Here is a 17,865-nt window from a genome sequence, read left to right as displayed (position 1 = left end):
CCTTACAGGCCCCTATGAAGCAAAGTCCACTGCAGTGTCACTAATGAGTTCAAAATATCTATTAGCAAACAAAGGTTTTGTTTGATCCTTAGAGACATGGTATAAATGAAATAAATGGACCTTTAGAAAGAATCTAATTTAACTCTTTCATTTTTACATATAAGGAAACTGGAGTGCCTAGAGATGGAAAATTTCTTATTCAAGGGAAAATTATAAATGGCAAAGTTCAGAAAAGTATCTGAGTTCTAGTCCAATGCCATAGTGGCTATGTCAGGCAATCAGTGGGATATTTCAGGATATTATTTTTCACATTACAATAATACTTTTCCTTGAACCTGCTGATTCTCTGCCTGTTTGCAAAACCATTATGTCTTTGTTCCACAATAAAATCTTTAGCTCCCCTTTTTCCTCCATCTCCCATGACTGTCAACACATCTTGAAGACACTGTCCTGGAAAGAAATTCCAAATCCAACCACTTTCTCTAAGACCCCAACATCTCTTGCCTGGTCTGCAGCTGTAGTTTCTCTCAGATGATCTCTGCTTCCGCTTTCCATGTCCTCCTCTTTGTTGTTATCTGGGTCAGTTCTCTACACAGGAGATAAAGCCAGCAATCTTCTCAAAACAATAACGCCTTTGAATGAAACACTCAAATGACTTCTACAGCCTTGTAGGAGTAGAATCCAACACATTACCATAGCCTGCAAGGTTCGACAGCCTCTGATTCCAGCCTACCTCTCTGACCTCACCTCCAGCTACCTTTCCTCTTGCTCATTCTGAGAGAGCTACACAAATCTCTTGTGGTTTTTCATACCAAGTTCATGATCTTCTAGGTCTTTGTACTTACCATTAGCTCTGCCAAAAATGCTCTTTGGACTCTGTGACTTCATCCCTTACTTTGATCAGGTCCCAATTTGAGTGTTATCTCCTTAGCAAAACCTATTCTTATCTTTTGATCTCAAAGAGCTAGCTGCTCTTCATGCTCTGTTACCTTATTCTACTTTAATCTTCTCATTTATCTATCTGATATATAATTATATAATGATATACTTACTATTCCCCAACTACAATGTAAGTTTTTTTGGTTTGTTTTATTTTTTGTTTTTTGAGATGAAGTCTCGCTCTGTCACCCAGGCTGGATTTCAGTGGCATGATCTCAGCTCATTGCAACCTCCACCTACTGGGTTCAAATGATTCTCCTACCTCAGCCTCCTGAGTAGCTGAGATTACAGACACACACTACCACACCCAGCTAATTTTTGTATTTTCAGTAGAGACGGGGTTTCACCATGTTGGTCAGGCTGGTCTTAAACTCCTGACCTCCTGATCTACCTGCCTCAGCCTCCCAAATTGCTGGGATTACAGGTGTGAGCCACTGTACCCAGCCAATGTAAGCTTTATGAGAACAAGAAAAGCGTCTATGTGTTCATCTCCAATGTTTAACTATCTGTAGCAGTGTCTATCAAGTACTAAGACGTTAATTAGTATTTATTGAATAAATAAGTAAACGTCACTGTCTAGGAAAAGCAAAAGCATATATATACACACTCACTCATACACCCATACACACACACCCCCAATCTGTTATGGTTAGACCACACTAAAAATAGTGCATTTAATTCTACATCCTCTTTACTCGGTTGGATTAACAAGGCTCTTTATCTTTTAAAAAATGAATAAAATTGTTTGAAAACCTAAAAAAATCACCACCTAAAAAAGGAGTAAAGAGAGCACGGGTAGAGCCTAAATAGATGGACATTTAGGAATAAAAGTTACAGAAAAATAGATTATAAGTTCATTTTAAGAAAGGGATTTAATAGCCATAAATAAGCAAAAATAGAATGGACTTCCATGTGAAATCATGGGTCTGCCATCATTCAAGAGGTCCAAGTATAGCCTGGACAAGCATTGATGAGCACAGCTGTAGAAAGTAGTTTAGCACAAAAATAGATAGCTGCAGGAAGTGGTCTGATTGGTCAGTTCCAGTCCCAAGGTGCTCTGATACAGAGATTTTACTCATGTTACCATTATGCAGGGCATTTAAGAAATACTTTCTTAGAAACTGCTTCCAAGTCTATGGCTCATTCTTTAGAATATATGTATTACTGACAAATTCAAGTTTGCTGAAGAAAGTGAGTGATAAGGCTTGTTATTAATAGTTTTTTTGTACTTCAAAAAATCACTGTGACTGTTACATGACTACTTCATTTTGTCATGACTTTTCAAATCTATTTTTAAATAGGAATTTCCATATTATTTTGACAAATGATAAAATTAGAAAAATTCTTTTCTGACGTTCCTCCTTTGAAGAACAAAATTATTTCAACTTGCAAATTTTAATTTGCATGATTAAAAAAGAAACATACTGAAATCATCAAATTAAATTACAATCTCATCTCTTGCATAACATTCATAACTTTCCTAATATATGCAACGTGATTAAACCAAATATCTTATTTTAATGCTTCATAACAATAAACATCATTAGTTTCTCTCTTTTTCTGATGTTTAATTGAAGATAAGACATATTAAGTTACTTGGTCCAGAGTTAATCAAGTGCAGACCAGATCTCAAACCTTGATTCTAGGTTCATGGTCATATTATTCACCTCACCCTGATCACTTTGGTCTAGAATGAAGACCTTAACCAATGCTGCAAAATTCCAGGCCCCACCAAAGAAACATGGAAAAAATAATTCTGGAAGGTCTCTACTTTTTATTTTTTTCTCAAACTGTGCTGTATAGGAAGTTTTCTATTCAACCTCCTCATTGGAGTGTTCTGGCTATAAAGCACAATAAAAATGTCAAAAATTATTCTCTCCTGTAATGTAGGCCTTTTCTTGCCAGTGTGCAGAAAGCAATGATGGATTTTCAATACACTTTATAAAGTGTCACACCCTTGTTATTTTGTTTTCCAAAATCTATTTATATTCCATGTCTTTATGTTAAGCTTGGGTTACTAACTCACACATTTATTCTAAACTTAATTGAATTTTCATTACTCATGATAAAATTGGTATTTTGCATTTGCACAATATTTCTCTGCTGTGGACTTTCATAAGGTACAATTATACAAGAATCAGAGCCTGGAGCAATTAATTATTAATGAATGGAATAAAGATATTAATGTTTATTTGTAACAAATGAGAGGCTATATTTGCTTCCCTCAGTTGTCACAGCAGACCCTGGATTTTGATGCCCTTTCCTTGTCTTAATCAGTAAATTCCAGTCCTAGGATCATAATAGCTAGATTATCTAATATTAAGATGCTATCTGAAATAGGCCTTCATATATATATATATATGTGTGTGTGTGTGTATAGATATGCATATGAACATATATATATACATATTAATACAAAGTCACACATATGCATAAAAACATACACATATACACTCAAATACACATAGGCACACACATATAAAGTGTTTGGCACTGATTTTTTTTTTCATCAGATCAACCACTGAGTAACTCCATAAGGCAGGGAGACTCAGTATTATTCTTTTTGTTCCAAAGATGAAGAAACTAAGACCTGGAAATTTTAAGTGACTTACCCGATATCACACAGCCAGTAAGTGGCAGAGCCAAGACTCAAGTCCTCATCTCACTGATTCCAAAGTCCACATAACACTAAATGCTCAGGAGCTGACAATAATGACCCTCATTATGGCTTTTAGGGTTTACTCTATACTAGGCAGTTTACATATAATATCTTATTCATTCCCCTAAACAGCCATGGGTTAGATACTAATTCACCTATTACAAAGTCAAAAAACAAAAACAACAACAAAGACAGGCTGGAAATATCTCTGCAATTATATCATTAAAAAAAAAGTAACTTTCCCAGATAATTTCTGAATTGCAGAGCAGTGACATCAACTCATGTCTTCTGATTCCTTTTACAGTTCTTAGAAACTCATCTTCCTGGTGTTTTTACTCTCTGATAAGAACAAGAAAAAAGACTTGTTAAGCAAATAAATATTTGCTTAACACAGAAACGTCTAATTGAATAATAATCTATTGCACTTTACTTTACCTTCCCTAACCCTTATTCCCATCCAGATAATCAAAGATCACGGTGCCATATTGGTGAGGGGGAAGGGATATAGAATAGGATGTATGAGAACCATAACTTGGTATACATTAAACGTCTGGTATAATGTCTTCTAAAATTTTTGGTTGGCATGTTTCATAAACCACATATTACATTGTTCAATGACAATTCTACATAGAATTAAACAAATTAATAATTATATATGATGTGTTAAATGCTTTTTATTTATACTATTCCATTTCATTGTCTCAGTCTATATAAAATATGTTTTTATTCTGCTTTTGCAAAAGAAACTGTGGCTCAAGAACTTGACTGTCTTTTAAAATCCCATAGCTGGAGAATGGCAGACTTCAGATTCATATGTCAGCCTTCTGATTCACGGTGCAGTGCTTCCTTACCCACTGTTTTCTCCACAGTGCCTGAGGTTGGCACATCTTTTTTTTTTTTTTTTTTTTTTTTTTTTGAGACCGAGTTTCGCTCTTGTTACCCAGGCTGGAGTGCAACAGCGTGATCTCAGCTCACCGCAACCTCCGCCTCCTGGCTTCAAGCAATTCTCCTGCCTCAGCCTCCTGAGTAGCTGGGATTACAGGCGCGTGGCTTAGCACATCTTTAAGTTCAAGGCAACTCACTTCTTTCATTGAAATTTGCCCAAATACATGGTTGATATGGGCATTCCTCTTCTGAGTTCCTACAATGGTTTCTGAAACTGTAGGTCAGCAGCATTGTTTCTCTTACTCAGATGACTTCAGGGTCAAGTTTCTGGAACGGAAAACATCTTTTTTTATTTTATCATTAACATTGTTTTCTGGTAGGTTCTAGGGACATGAAAGTGAGGCAACGTCCTTGGTGTGATCAGCTATTTGGGGGCTAGTCCCCACTGTGATTGTAAGAAGGGCTTAGACACTGACTGTGCTAACAGCAAGCCAGAGCTGTGGGATGACAAATTCAAGGTAGAAAAGAGACTGTGAGGTAGGCTGCTTAATTTCATAGGGTAGCAAAAGCTTAGCTCAATAGCAGATTTTTGGAAAGCCAAATATATATGAAATTGTGGGTTAGATGTCAGAACTGCTGTCGAATGAGAGAGAAGTGCACTGGTTCAATATCAAGCACTGTGAAAAGCTTCTGAGGAGCAGCACTTCATCCTCAAAGCCCTGCACTTTAATAGCCAGTGCAGCTCTACAACATTAGAGGCTAATCTTTCTTTCACACAAGTCCTATCATTGTTGGAATTAATGGGTGTAAGGGTTATTAATCTACAATTTTTTTTTGAGACAGTTTTGTTCCGTTTGCCCAGGCTGGAGTACAGTGGTGCGGTCTCAGCTCACTGCAGCTTCTGTCTCCCAGGTTCAAGCGATTCCCCTGCCTCAGCCATCCAAGTAGCTGAGATTACAGGCACCTGCCATCACACTCGGCTATTTTTTTTTTTTGTTGTTGTATTTTTAGTAGAGACGGAGTTTCACCATGTTGGCCAGGTTGATTTCAAATTCCTGACCTCAGGTGATCCACCCAGCTTGGCGTGCCAAAGTGCTGGGATTACAGGCGTGAGCCGCCGTGCCTAGCCTAACCTATAATCTTTTAATTCCCAATCCCTCCACACTCTGTGATGCTATCACTGGGTCTCCATCAAGCACATTTCTCTTTGGTCAACTTGCTATTAGTTCGGTTTTTTTTGTTTGGTTTTTTTTTTTTTTTTTTTGCCAACAGGGAGTGTTAAAGGGAGCCTAGAAAACAAGAGGTGCAAAGAAATGACTTGATCCATTCCGTTTCGCATGCTGGTTTGCAATTGTCTTCCCAGCAACAGCTCTTCACTTCAGCAAGCAGCAGTTGCTTCCACATTCCAGTTTCTTTCAGCAGTCTCAGAACCAGCCCCCACTAGGTTTCAGTGTCAGCTGAAAGGGAGGCTTTACTCAGAGGTCTGAGTTACAGCTCCTCCTCTGAGCTCTCAGGTGCCAGTCCAATGGATGCACTCTGTCTTGCAAGGTATAGTTCCTAGATTATCAGGGACCCCTCCTCTAGGCTTCTAGGTTCTTATCATCCTAATATCTTTATGTTGGCTCCTGGTCATAATGGTGGTAGCTGTTTCCTAGAGTTATTCTCTCTGTGTTAACTTGGTGTTTCAGGGCAGCTTTTTAGTCCTCCAATGCCTGTTCAACCAGTTCCCTACCTTAAATTCTCTCTGAAAAATAACTTGTTTTTTGTGTTCCTGGAAGGACTCTGCTTGTTTTTGGGGGTCTGCATTATCTAGTTTGGGTTTCTACCAGAGTAGCCCGAAATGTCTTCCCTGCAGTGTGAATGGTTACATTGAGTTTCTTAAGTTCCCTCACCTCTAGGTATCTTTATGTTAAATTTGGTCATTGCTTCTCCACATGGATAGAGCATATCCAGCCTGACTCAAGGTTGCACCCTGCTGGTTGAAAATAGATAGCTGGTAGACGAGGTAAAAAGAGGCTATCCTGACAGAGCTCAGTTGCCAAAGTGTTTGGATAAAATCAGTTCTTGAACCAATACTCTACGCCTTACATCAATGACCTTACTCAAACTTTTTGTCATTTGGTTTTGTGACACTTTCATCCCCTATACCTCATTTGTAAATTAATTTTAATTTTTTTTTTTTTTTTTTTTTTTTAGAAACATGGTCTTGCTCTGTCACTCAGGCTGGAGTGCAGTGACACAATCATAGCTTGCTGCAATCTCGAACTCCTGGGCTCAAGCTATGCCCCCCACCACCTCAGCTTCCTGAGTAGCTGAGAATACAGGTGAATGTCATAGCACCTGGCTAATTTTTTCAATTTTATTTTTAGAAATGGGGTCTCGCTATGTTGCCCAGGCTGGTCTTGAACCCCTGGTCTCAAATGATCCTCCTCCCTCAGCCTTTAAAACTCTGGGATTACAGGCATCAGCCACTGTGCCCAGCCTCCCTACCCCTCCTTAAGAGCCTTTATAATTAGAGTATTTTAAAATCTATTTTTCTTTGACAATTTTATAAAACTCCTAAAGGTAAATGAGAAGAATTTTAGAGTAGCACCCACCTTCTGCTTGATAAGAAGCCCTGTTTTTTATATTTGATTATTAAGAACTATCCAACAAGCTAACTCAAGAAGTTATTGATTGAGCTGAATCCAATAACTCAAACATTATTATGGCAACATCTCCAAAATTACTGCCATCTTTGTCTGAAATGCACTTATACAAGACGAGAAAATAGAGCTCATTCTGCTCATTTAATTTCCAACAAAAATTGACTGAGGGGAAAAGGGCAGGTTGCCAGTCTGTTTCCCATTTTATGGGAAGGAAAGTGAGACACAGCCACCAGAAATTTCTATTTTATTATAAGAAAAGTTGAGTGAACACAGACAAAAAGGATGTAAGTTTTTATTTTAATAGTTTATCATTTAAATATATTTAAGGTTTCCCTCGCATTCATTTAAAAATCTATTTTCCTAAAGAAATAATAATTTATGGAACATGAAAATGGAATGTCTTTTTATATGTAATATTTATGTTCTTCCTCATCCCAAGAGGAAATTCTCAGCATAAGGTAATATTAACTCATACAAGTCTTAAAAGATTCATTAAGAGAAAGCTTTTGACCTAGTGAGATAAGAACCATTACTTAGTCATATGTTTTTGTGACCTATACAGCAACCTTGATATTTTTTAATGCCTGACAACGGCATGTTTATATTTTTGTAGGAAAACCTTTACTCTTACAACCTTCTTTCATCTCAGTTGTTGTTAACTCCATCATAGAATTATGGCTACTCACAATCTCTCTTGTCTTACTGGGCAGGGGGTTCTTTTTGTGTTAGTTTTCTTCTCTATCTAGTAACAATCAGAGAACAGATCCAGAAATCTGAGGGTTTTCTGCTATCGTAACTCAACTCTTACTTTATTAAATCCACACAATAGAATCAATGAGAAAAAAAATCTGTTGTTGAAGTTGGATACAATTCAGGAAATCTCATTGGCAGGAGAAGAAAATTGACTAGCTCTCTATAGCAGGGTCTCATCTTCTGTGTTGATTTGGAACTGGACTTCCTTTTGGAGCCTTCCAGTTGCAGCATTCCTCACTTATTGAACATTCCTCAATGCTGTGAATAAAAGAATTGTTATTTCACACAAGGATTTAATGTTTAATACTGTTAAGATGTGTGTTCGTGGTGGTTGGGTAGGGCCGGGGATGATCTCTTTCCCCAAAAGTAGAATGCAATGCTGATGAGTGCATACCCAAGACTGAATCTGTGGTTAAAGAATGGCCCGTTAAATAGATGTGTGTAAAAGCATGGTCTTAAGGCACTTGATCTTAAAATAGCTCATACAAACCTGAAAGACCCTACATGAGTCCCTGACAGTTGAGACAGTAGCCAAGAATGGAAAGGGAAGGGGAAAGAGCCATGGGCTTGTGGGAGGAAAGACTCTTGTCCAAGATCTCTGATTTTTCACAGTGGATCTGTCTGCCACACCCTTTATTTGTTATTTTTCCTAATAAATAAATGAGGCACACAACTCTATAATCTAGCATGTAGTCATTGCTGAATAGAGAACTACAAAGAGTCTTTCAAGTGCTAAATGAAGCTTAATACTTGTAATTTTAATGCTAATCATTGGGAAGGCAATGTAAAAAAAAATCTCAGCAAATAACTTAAAAACGTAATGTGTTAGTTGCTAACTCCAAAATTATGCAAGCTGCGGTGATAGCAGACTGTTGTGCTAATTAAAGCCTTTCTTTATACCTAAGAACCATGATGAAACTAAAATAATTCTATAGATCTATAACTGCTACCTGATGGTAGGGCAGCCGGCTCACAGAGAAGAGCAAAGCGTTCCCATTGATATAAAATTTCATTGGAAAATGCTTAATATAAAATACACACACACCATGCAATCACACCCACACACATACACACACACATGTGGTCAGGTAGAGTTGAAAGTGCATTGGACAGAAAGAGAAAATCTAAGAAAAACATCACCCACTAAAATGCATGGTTTTGGCTAATACATTTGCCATCTATGTTTCAGCTGTTGCACTGTGACACTTGGTCAAAAAAGAAAGAATGATGGGGATGAAAGGTTTATAAAAACTAACAATTAACTAGGAAGGCTGAAATTCTGACTCTGCCCAACTTTTGCCTCTGTTTGAACTTGGGTGCCTCAGTTGACCTAATCTTCAGCCTCCATCTTCCTACAAAAAAAAAAATAAGGGGGTTGGACTACATTAGGACTGAAAGTATATTAATATGTACTTGCAATGTATTAGAAAACATGTATCATCAAATTCATTATAAAAAATGGAAGAAAAAGTGGATTTATTTGAATAGACAAACAAGCCTATTTAATTTTTCAGCAGTCGTTTAGAGTGCCTGCTATGCACTCATTGCAAATAAGTCTTCCATTTATAAGATCTTGTGTTAAGGAGGCTGCATATTTGAAGAGCAATTAATTTTAATAAAAAGAAGAAAAGTGTAACATGGGCTTCACTAACTTTCAAATGATGCCCAAAGCCTTGGCCCAAATGCCACAATCTTAATCTGAACTATTTCATCATATTCACTATCCACCTGCAAAATTTTAAATAGCAAATAAGTTACAACATTTTAATTCCTTGATGTTGGACACAAATTACAGTATGGGTGAGAAGAAAGCCTATTTTTAAAATATAATGAGCACTGATGGTAATTAAACTATTATCTATTCTGATGTCAAAGAGAGGCAAATAATCTATATTCTAGTGGTATATGCCATTTCAGCATCCCCAAATTCTTTCTCCAGAGAAATGAACTGCATCCACTCAAATACCTTAACATCTCCTCTTGATAGACTCATTTATAGAGAACAAGGTCTCATACCAATTCCTCAAATAACCCTCATGAACTCACTATTGAAAAATGTAAGGTACATTATTGTGTAGATTGAAAAGTGGCAGCTTTTTTTCTTTCAATTACTTTATGAGAAGCTCCATTGATCTACATTTGGCATTCTTCGTATGATCCAAATCAGCCTGCTTGTGATAAGCAGAATAGTGACCTCCTAAAGATATTAATATCCTAATCCCTGAAGCATGGGAATGTGTTACTTTACATGGCAAAAAATATTTGACAGATGTTATTAAATTAAAGATCTTGAGATGAAGAGACTATCCTGAAATATCCACTTGGGTCCAATGTAGTCTAAGAATCCTTATAAGGAAAAGAGGAAATCAGAGACTCAGAGGAGAAGATGTGGGGATGAAAGCAGAAAGTGGAGTAAAACCATTTCTGGAAAAGAGCCATGAGCCAAGGAATATAAACAATATCTAGAATACAGCAAAGGCAGGGAAAAGGTTCTCCCCTAAAGCCACCACAAAGAACACTGCCCTGAAGATTTGTTTCAGATTTCAGAAGTCAAAGATAAATTTTCATTGTTTTAGAGCCTTCAGGTTGGTGAATGCATCCATGTGCTGAGAGGGTGGCACACCCTAATTCCATGGGAGAAACTCCTGAACTCAGAACCCTTCTGGACCTTGTCTGATCTACCTCTTCATTGGTATCTTTTATTATAAACAAGTAAATTTAAGTATAAATAAATAATAAATTTTTTGTTAAGTCACTAGGTATGTAATAATTTATTTTATTTTATTTTTTTAATAAAGATGGGGTTTCACCATGATGGCCAGGCTGGTCTTGAACTCCTGACCTCAGATGATCCACCCACCTTGGCTTCCCAAAGGGTTACGGGCGTGAGCCACTGTGCCCGGCTGGTATGTAATAATTTATTACAGCAGAAATAAGAAATTAACACACAGCTTGACAGCCCCAGTCTTCGCACTGGAGAGCAGTCCCCTTTTTGAAGTTCTTTCCTCTCTATTAATTTTTTTAATATAATAGTCATACATATTCTTCAGTGTTTTTATTCTCACCTGACCTTACTCTTCACTGGATAGCATTTTTTCTTTATTTTTAATGTTTATGGATATGTAAAGGGTGTATACATTCAAAGGGTACATGAGGTGTTTTGACACAAGAATGCAATGTGTAAAAATCACATCAGAGTAAATGGGGCATTGGGTAACCATCACCTCAAGCATTTATCATTTACAAACATTCCAATTATACTTTTTATTTTTAAGTGTACAATAAATTATCATTGACTGTAATCACCGTGCTATGCTATCAAATATTAGATCTTGCTGATTCTATGTAATTATATTTTTGTACCCATTAACCATCCCCACTTCTCCCACACCCCTACTACCCTTCCCAGCCTCTAACAACTATCATTCTACTTTCTAACTTCATAAGTTCAATTATTTTCATTTCAGCTCCCACAAATTAGTGAGAACATATAACATTGTCTTTCTGTGCCTGGCTTATTTCATTTAAAAAAATGACCTACAATTTTATCCATGTTGTGTTAAATGACAAGATATCATATATTTTATGGCTAAATAGTACTTACTGTTATATGTACCATACTTTCTTCATCATTTCTTCTGTTAATGAACCCTTAGGTTGCTTCCAAATCCTCAGTATGGTAAACAGGATTGCTATCAACATGGGAGTGCAGATATCTCTTCTATATACTGATTTCCTTTCTTTTGGGTATATTACCTAAGAGTGGGATTGCTGGATCATAGTTAGGTCAGTGCAAAAGTAATTGCAGTTTTTGCCATTTTTGTTAATTTTTTGAGGAATCTCCATACTGTTCTCCATAGTTGTAATACCAATTTGCATTCCAAACAACAGGACATGAGGTTCCCTTTTCTCCATATCCCCACCAGTATTCATTATTGCCTGTCTTTTGGATAAAAGCCATTTTAACTGGGGTGAGATGACATCTCATTGTAGTTTTGATTTGCATTTCTCTGATGAACAATGATATTGAGCACTTTTTCAGATAGCTGTTTGCCATTTGCATGTCTTCTTTAAAGAAATGTCTATTCAGATCTTATGCCCATTTTAAAATCAGATTATTAATTTTTTTTTACATTAAGTTGTTTGAACTCCTTATATATTCTGGTTATTAATTCCTTGTCAGATAAATAGTTTCGAACACTTAATAAATCTCGGGGAGTCCCTTCAGGGTTGACTTAACTGTTCATAGTCCCTGTCATCACCAGTGCCTTCACCATCCCCACCTCTGTGCTGCCACAGGTCTGCACTTTGTGTTGTCGTCCATTCTACTCTGTGATTTGGGGTACCACCAACATTTGTTTCTGCTTCTCCTACCATCTCCACATTGGTTTCAGAATTGTAGCAATTCCCCTCATCATTTTAGTCCATGTGTTTGCAAGGAAATTTTCCAAAATATGTTACAATGCTTATAAATAGTTTTCTGAGGAGCTAGTAGAAAGGAATAACATTGAGACTAACTTGTAACTGGTTACCAGATGTGACTACTCTCAGATCACAGGGTTACATGCAAATTTCATTAGGTCACCTCAGGGTACCTTTCTGTCTTACTAAAGCCTTCCTCCATGCCTAGCTCACAGCCCACAACTCAATGACAGCATTCAGCTTTCCAGGCACCATTATACATGCCCCCAAGTGTACACAGACACTTTAACCTAATGTCTTTGTTCAATGAACAAAGAATTTTATTGCTAAGCCACAGTCTAAGGCTCATATTTCGAGTCTTTATTTTTATCCCAAGATCTGCCTCTCTCCAAGTCTGGCCAACCTGAGTATTTTCCACGGTCTCCAAAGGAAATCTGCCCAGTTAATAACAGGGAATTTTACCCTATGGTCCCAACAGGATAATTACTTTATAATATAATAATCCAATGCCTGTAAAGTAGATAAAGATATAGCTACAACATCAAAGCTATTTGTTTTATACCAGAGCTAACAAATTGCAGAGAAAAACAACTCCTTTTAATATTTCTCAGAGTTTAAGTAATTTAGTAGTAAGTAACATTTCACATAGAAAAACAACAGTTCAGTAATGTTGAGTTTCTCTAAGCCTAATCCAGCCACACTTTATTAAAATATTTATTTATAATTATAGTTTCTCCTTATATTCTCAAAAAACTAATTCATTCATTTGGCTGAATTATTATCAGGTTAAACTGACCTAAAACAAACTACATGTGTTTAAAGTGTATACTTTGATAATTTTTGACATATGTGTACACCCATAAAGCATCATCATAATTAAGATAATTAACATAGCCATTAACCCAAAAAGTCTCCTTATGTTCCTTTGCAGTCTCTTCCTCTTGTCCCTCCCCATTTTCCTGCTTGCCTCCCCAGGCAACCACTATTCTGCTTTCTGTCAGTGTAGATTAGCCTATGTTTTCTAAAATCTAATATAAATGGAATCATACTATATGTACTCTATTTTATCTGAGTTCTTTCACTCAGTGTAATAATTTTGAGATTAACCCATGTTGTTCCATGTTGCAATAGTTCATTACTTTTGTATTGCTGCATAATTATTCCATAATTCAATTATCTATTTATCTGTTGATGGGCATATGGGTTGCTTTTAGTTATGTCTATTACAAATAAAGGACTATCAACATTTGAGTAAAAGTATTTGCATAAACATTAGCTTTTCTTTCTTGCTTATAAATATCTATGAACAGAATGGCAAGGTCATATGCTTTATATATATTAATATTTAATTTTTAAGAAACTGCCAAATATTTCTCTAAAGTGGTTGCATCATTTTACATTTTCACCAGCAATATATAAGAGTTCCAGTTGCTCCACATTCTCACCAACAGTCGGTATTGTTTGTTTTTCTGTTTTGTTTTTAGTTTTATCCAAACTAACATATGTATACTGGTATCTCATTGGAGTTTTAATTTTTATTTTCCTAATGACTAGTAATGTTGAGCTTTTTTCTGTATTCTTAATTGCCATTAATATATCTTTATGTAAAGTGTCTACTCAAATCATTTGCCCATTTAAAAAATTTTTTGGGGTTTTGAGAAGTATTTACCTGTTTTATTTACAAGTCATTTGTCCCATATATACTTTTCCAACATTTTCTCTCAGACTATGACTTTTAAAAATTATGTTATCACAGGCTGGATGCAGTGGCTCATGCCTGTAATCCTAGCACTTTTGGAGCCCAAGGTAGGTAGATCACCTGAAGTCAAGAGTTTGAGACCAACCTGACTAACATGGTGAAACCCTGTCTCTACTAAAAATACAAAAATTAGCTGAGCATAGTGGTGGGTGCCTGTAATCCCAGCTACTCAGGAGGCTGAGACAGGAGAATCGCTTGAACCCGGGAGGTGGAGATTGCAGTGAGCTGAGATCATGCCATTGCACTCTTGCCTGGGTGACAGAGTGACACTCTATCTCAAAAAAAAAAAAAAAAAATTATCTTAAACTGTCTTTTGAAGAACATAAGTTCTTAATGCCAACAAAGTTCAATTATTTTTTAATTGATAATGATATTGGTGTCATATGTAGAAAATCTTTGTCTAACCCAAACTTACAAAGATTTTATGTTTTTTTTTTCTAGTGGTTTTAAAGGCTTAGGTTTTACATTTAGGTTTACAATACATTTTGAGTTAATCTCTGTTTATGTAGTGTAAGGTATGGATTATAATTCAGCTTTATTTTTCCCAAAAATAGATAACCAAATATTGAAAAGCAATTTGTTAAAAAGAGTATTCTTCCACCAAGGAAATGAATGTGTACCTTTGTTGAAAATCAATTCAATCAATACATGCCAGTCTATTTTTAGACTCTCTCTATTCTATTGATTTGTCTATATTGATGCCAGTACTACATTGTCTTGATTGCCATAGCTTTATAAGACTTGAAGTCAGATAATTTAAATTTTACAGCTTAATGTGTTTTTGTTTTTCAAAAGTATTTTGGCTATTTAAGTTCCTTAGTATTTTTATATGAATTTTAGAAACAGCTTGTCAATTACTATTTAAAATTTTGCTTGGATTTTTATTGGGATTATATTTACTCTATAGATCAGGAAAAATTGGTATTTTAACAATATTGAGCTTTCTCATTCATGAACATGGTATATCTTTCCATTTATTTGGGTAATTTTATCTTTTTGTTAGAAGTTAGGGGTAGCTTAATCACTAACTTCTCTTTCCCTCTGGCGTCTAAGCAATTAAAAATAGAAACATTTTCTAAATACGAATGAGAACAGTCCTTAAACATGGCTTGATGTGTTTCAAAATGGCATTTTCCAATTATTCACCCCAAATTCAAAACTAGAAAATCACGTGTAAGGGTGATTGGGTCTACAAAGAAGGCTCTAAATATGCTTTCCCAGCCACGTGCATGATTCTGACTGGCCCCAGAAAGCTAAGTACTACAAGAAAGCAGAGACCTTACTAGCTCTGTTCTTCGAGAGTGGCATAGAAAATAAATATTCCTAGGTATGCACACTAAAATTGTGAGCTCACTGTGCCTGAGGTCAGTTTTACCAAGAGAATGGAGAAGTGGGAAGCATATCTTCTAATACAGTAAGGCCTGGCCTCTGATAAATGTACCCTAATGAAAGTCAAACTCTTACAAAGTTTACCATCAGATAAGTCATCTGATGGAAAGCAAGGAATTAAATGGAAATATAATTCCTTGCTTTCAAAACAGGGCAATTGGTATCTCTCACACTTGGGTGGGCTTGGTCAAGACTCTGTTAGATGTGTAAGATACTTGCACTGAATTTGTAGTGCAGAAATGTAGAGGAGTAGGAAAGAAACAAAAGAAAAAGACAGGTATGGTGTAAAGGGATTCTTGGTAGTTATTTAGATATGCATATAAGCACATTAAAATATGAAGAGGGCAAATAATATTTCTACCTTCATGGACATTTTTTCATATTTCTTGGTTTGTTTTGTGGGCTAAAAAACGACAAAAAGGAGAGGCAGGATTTACTTAAATTTAAAGGCTTCTACTTAATACATTTTTTTTTTACTGAGTTATTTTCTGTATAAAGATGGTGAATTTCTCAGAAAAACATGTACCAACCTAGTCTAGAAATGTAGTAGCCTAGAAATGACTCAAGAAAGTATGGCTCTTTCTTCTAGCAATTGCTAGTATGGAATCAATATGCTGAGGACTATTGTGTTCATTGCTATATTCTAAGTGCCAAAAACAGAACTGACATCTAGCAGGCACTCCAATTCTGTCATAAGAAATGCTTTTTATTATTTCTAATTCCCAATTATCTTTTCCTTCTCCCAATTCTAATGTAGTTGGGTTCTAAATTGCATTATCTACCATTAAATTTTCGTACTACCTTTGATTAACTTCTAGTTGTCATGTGTGTACTTCTGCTCTCTTTAAGTTCGAAGTGACCTCCCCAAGATAACATTTTTAATTTTACAGAGCATATAAGGAAGTGGTGTGACATGGCTTCTGACTTTGGACTTTCCAGCTATGGTCTCTACACTACTGATTAGTAGCTGTGGAACCTTGGACAAATAACTACCCTGGTATTGTTTTATTGTCAGTAAAATGAAAGTAATAATGACATTTATCTCACAGTCACATTATGATGATTAAATGAGATAATTTATATAAGGGATTCATAATGCTTCACACATAATCTTCACACATAACAATCAATACGCATAATGTTTCACACATAACAATCAGTACATTCACACTTTTTTAAAAGCAAACACTCTCATATAAGTTGACTTTTTTTCAAACCTGAAAGCACTCAGAGGCAGACCGCAGATTAAGTATTCTCTGTGAATGCTGGAGGTGACTATGCAGGTTGGAAGGGTGGAAATAAGGTATTATTTTACTGGCATTGGCTCTTAAAGCAGAATATAGAGGGATACATGGTCTTTAGGCTTTTTGAAAGCAAGGATTATGCATTTCAGTTACAAAACCCCAGTAAGTTGCCACAGTGTTTGACACGTCTAAGACACTTAATAATTTCAGAAATCATTGGTAAATGAATGGGTAGTGGCATAAAAATTCGGGCACCATGCTTCCAGAGGAGAGAGTTCTTCTGCCAGCATTACCTCCCCACCCAAGTACAGAAGGTAGGTAAGTCGCTGTCCACGCTTCTGAACGCTCACCGGGACGGAATCTGCCTATCTTTGTCAAACTGCTTCCCCCCCCCCGCCCCCAAAAACAAACAAAAAATCATGCAGTCTACTTTCAAGACACGGAGACAAACGCCCCCATATGTTTCCAAAACGGGCTAATTCTCACTATCTGGGATTCTTTTAATGTTCTGAAGTTTCATTCTTTTCCCTGCTGAGCCTGGAAGCTCTCTACATAAGAATGCCGGATTTATTTCATCTGGGCCTAGATTTTTAACGTGTTGACCACCTGGAGTCCTTGGCCTTCCTCTCAGAGAACAGATCGCTCAGCCACATCTCCTTCTTAACAGCAGGCAGGTCTGCAGGCGGTTCCGTTTTCGAATCCCTAGAGTTGGTGGGACTACGCAGCTCTGGCTCCCGCAGCCGCCCAGCCCAGACCGCTCAGAGAGCTGCTCGTCTGCTCTGCGCGCTCTCTTGTTCCTCCCTCTTCCCCCCGCCAGTCAGCAAAAAAACCCGCCAGACTCCTGGGCAGTTGGAGTCCCTTCAGGAATCCTGGGGGCACTGTAATGTAACTCCTTTAGCTCCCACTCCGCACCCCTGGATGCCGCACAGCCCGGGTGCTGGGATCAACACCGGAGAATTCACTGGACTGACTCTGTGCGGATGAACGGCACATTTACCTTCCCCTCCTCCCTCTCCACTTATCTCCCCTTTATGCAGTTATTAGACCGAGGTTTATACTGAAATCGCTTCTAAACATCAAACATGAAAAGTGAAAAAAATCCCCGCGGGATATGTGTGTGTCTGTGTTTGTTGTGTGTTCATCCGCGCTTGTGCAAAATCTCCTAAC

General features: G+C 36.8%; 1 long non-coding RNA gene across 1 annotated transcript in view; it reads left to right on the top strand.

Annotated features, from left to right (window-relative positions):
• The window catches only part of LOC116553014, a 37,325-nt gene extending 30,653 nt beyond the window's left edge, over positions 1–6,672 (top strand). Inside the window, exon 3 of the long non-coding RNA XR_004269595.1 lies at positions 5,756–6,672. This is a non-coding gene — a long non-coding RNA (uncharacterized LOC116553014). The remainder of the gene's footprint in view (positions 1–5,755) is intronic.
• The last annotated feature ends 11,193 nt before the right edge of the window (positions 6,673–17,865 follow it).

This window comes from Sapajus apella, unplaced genomic scaffold (assembly GCF_009761245.1).
Source record: "Sapajus apella isolate SASKATOON/1434 unplaced genomic scaffold, GSC_monkey_1.0 scaffold12, whole genome shotgun sequence".
In the NCBI taxonomy this organism is placed as follows: domain Eukaryota; kingdom Metazoa; phylum Chordata; class Mammalia; order Primates; family Cebidae; genus Sapajus; species Sapajus apella.
The sequence above is the reverse complement of the archived record's forward strand: the minus strand, read 5'-3'. Positions and strand labels throughout refer to the sequence as shown.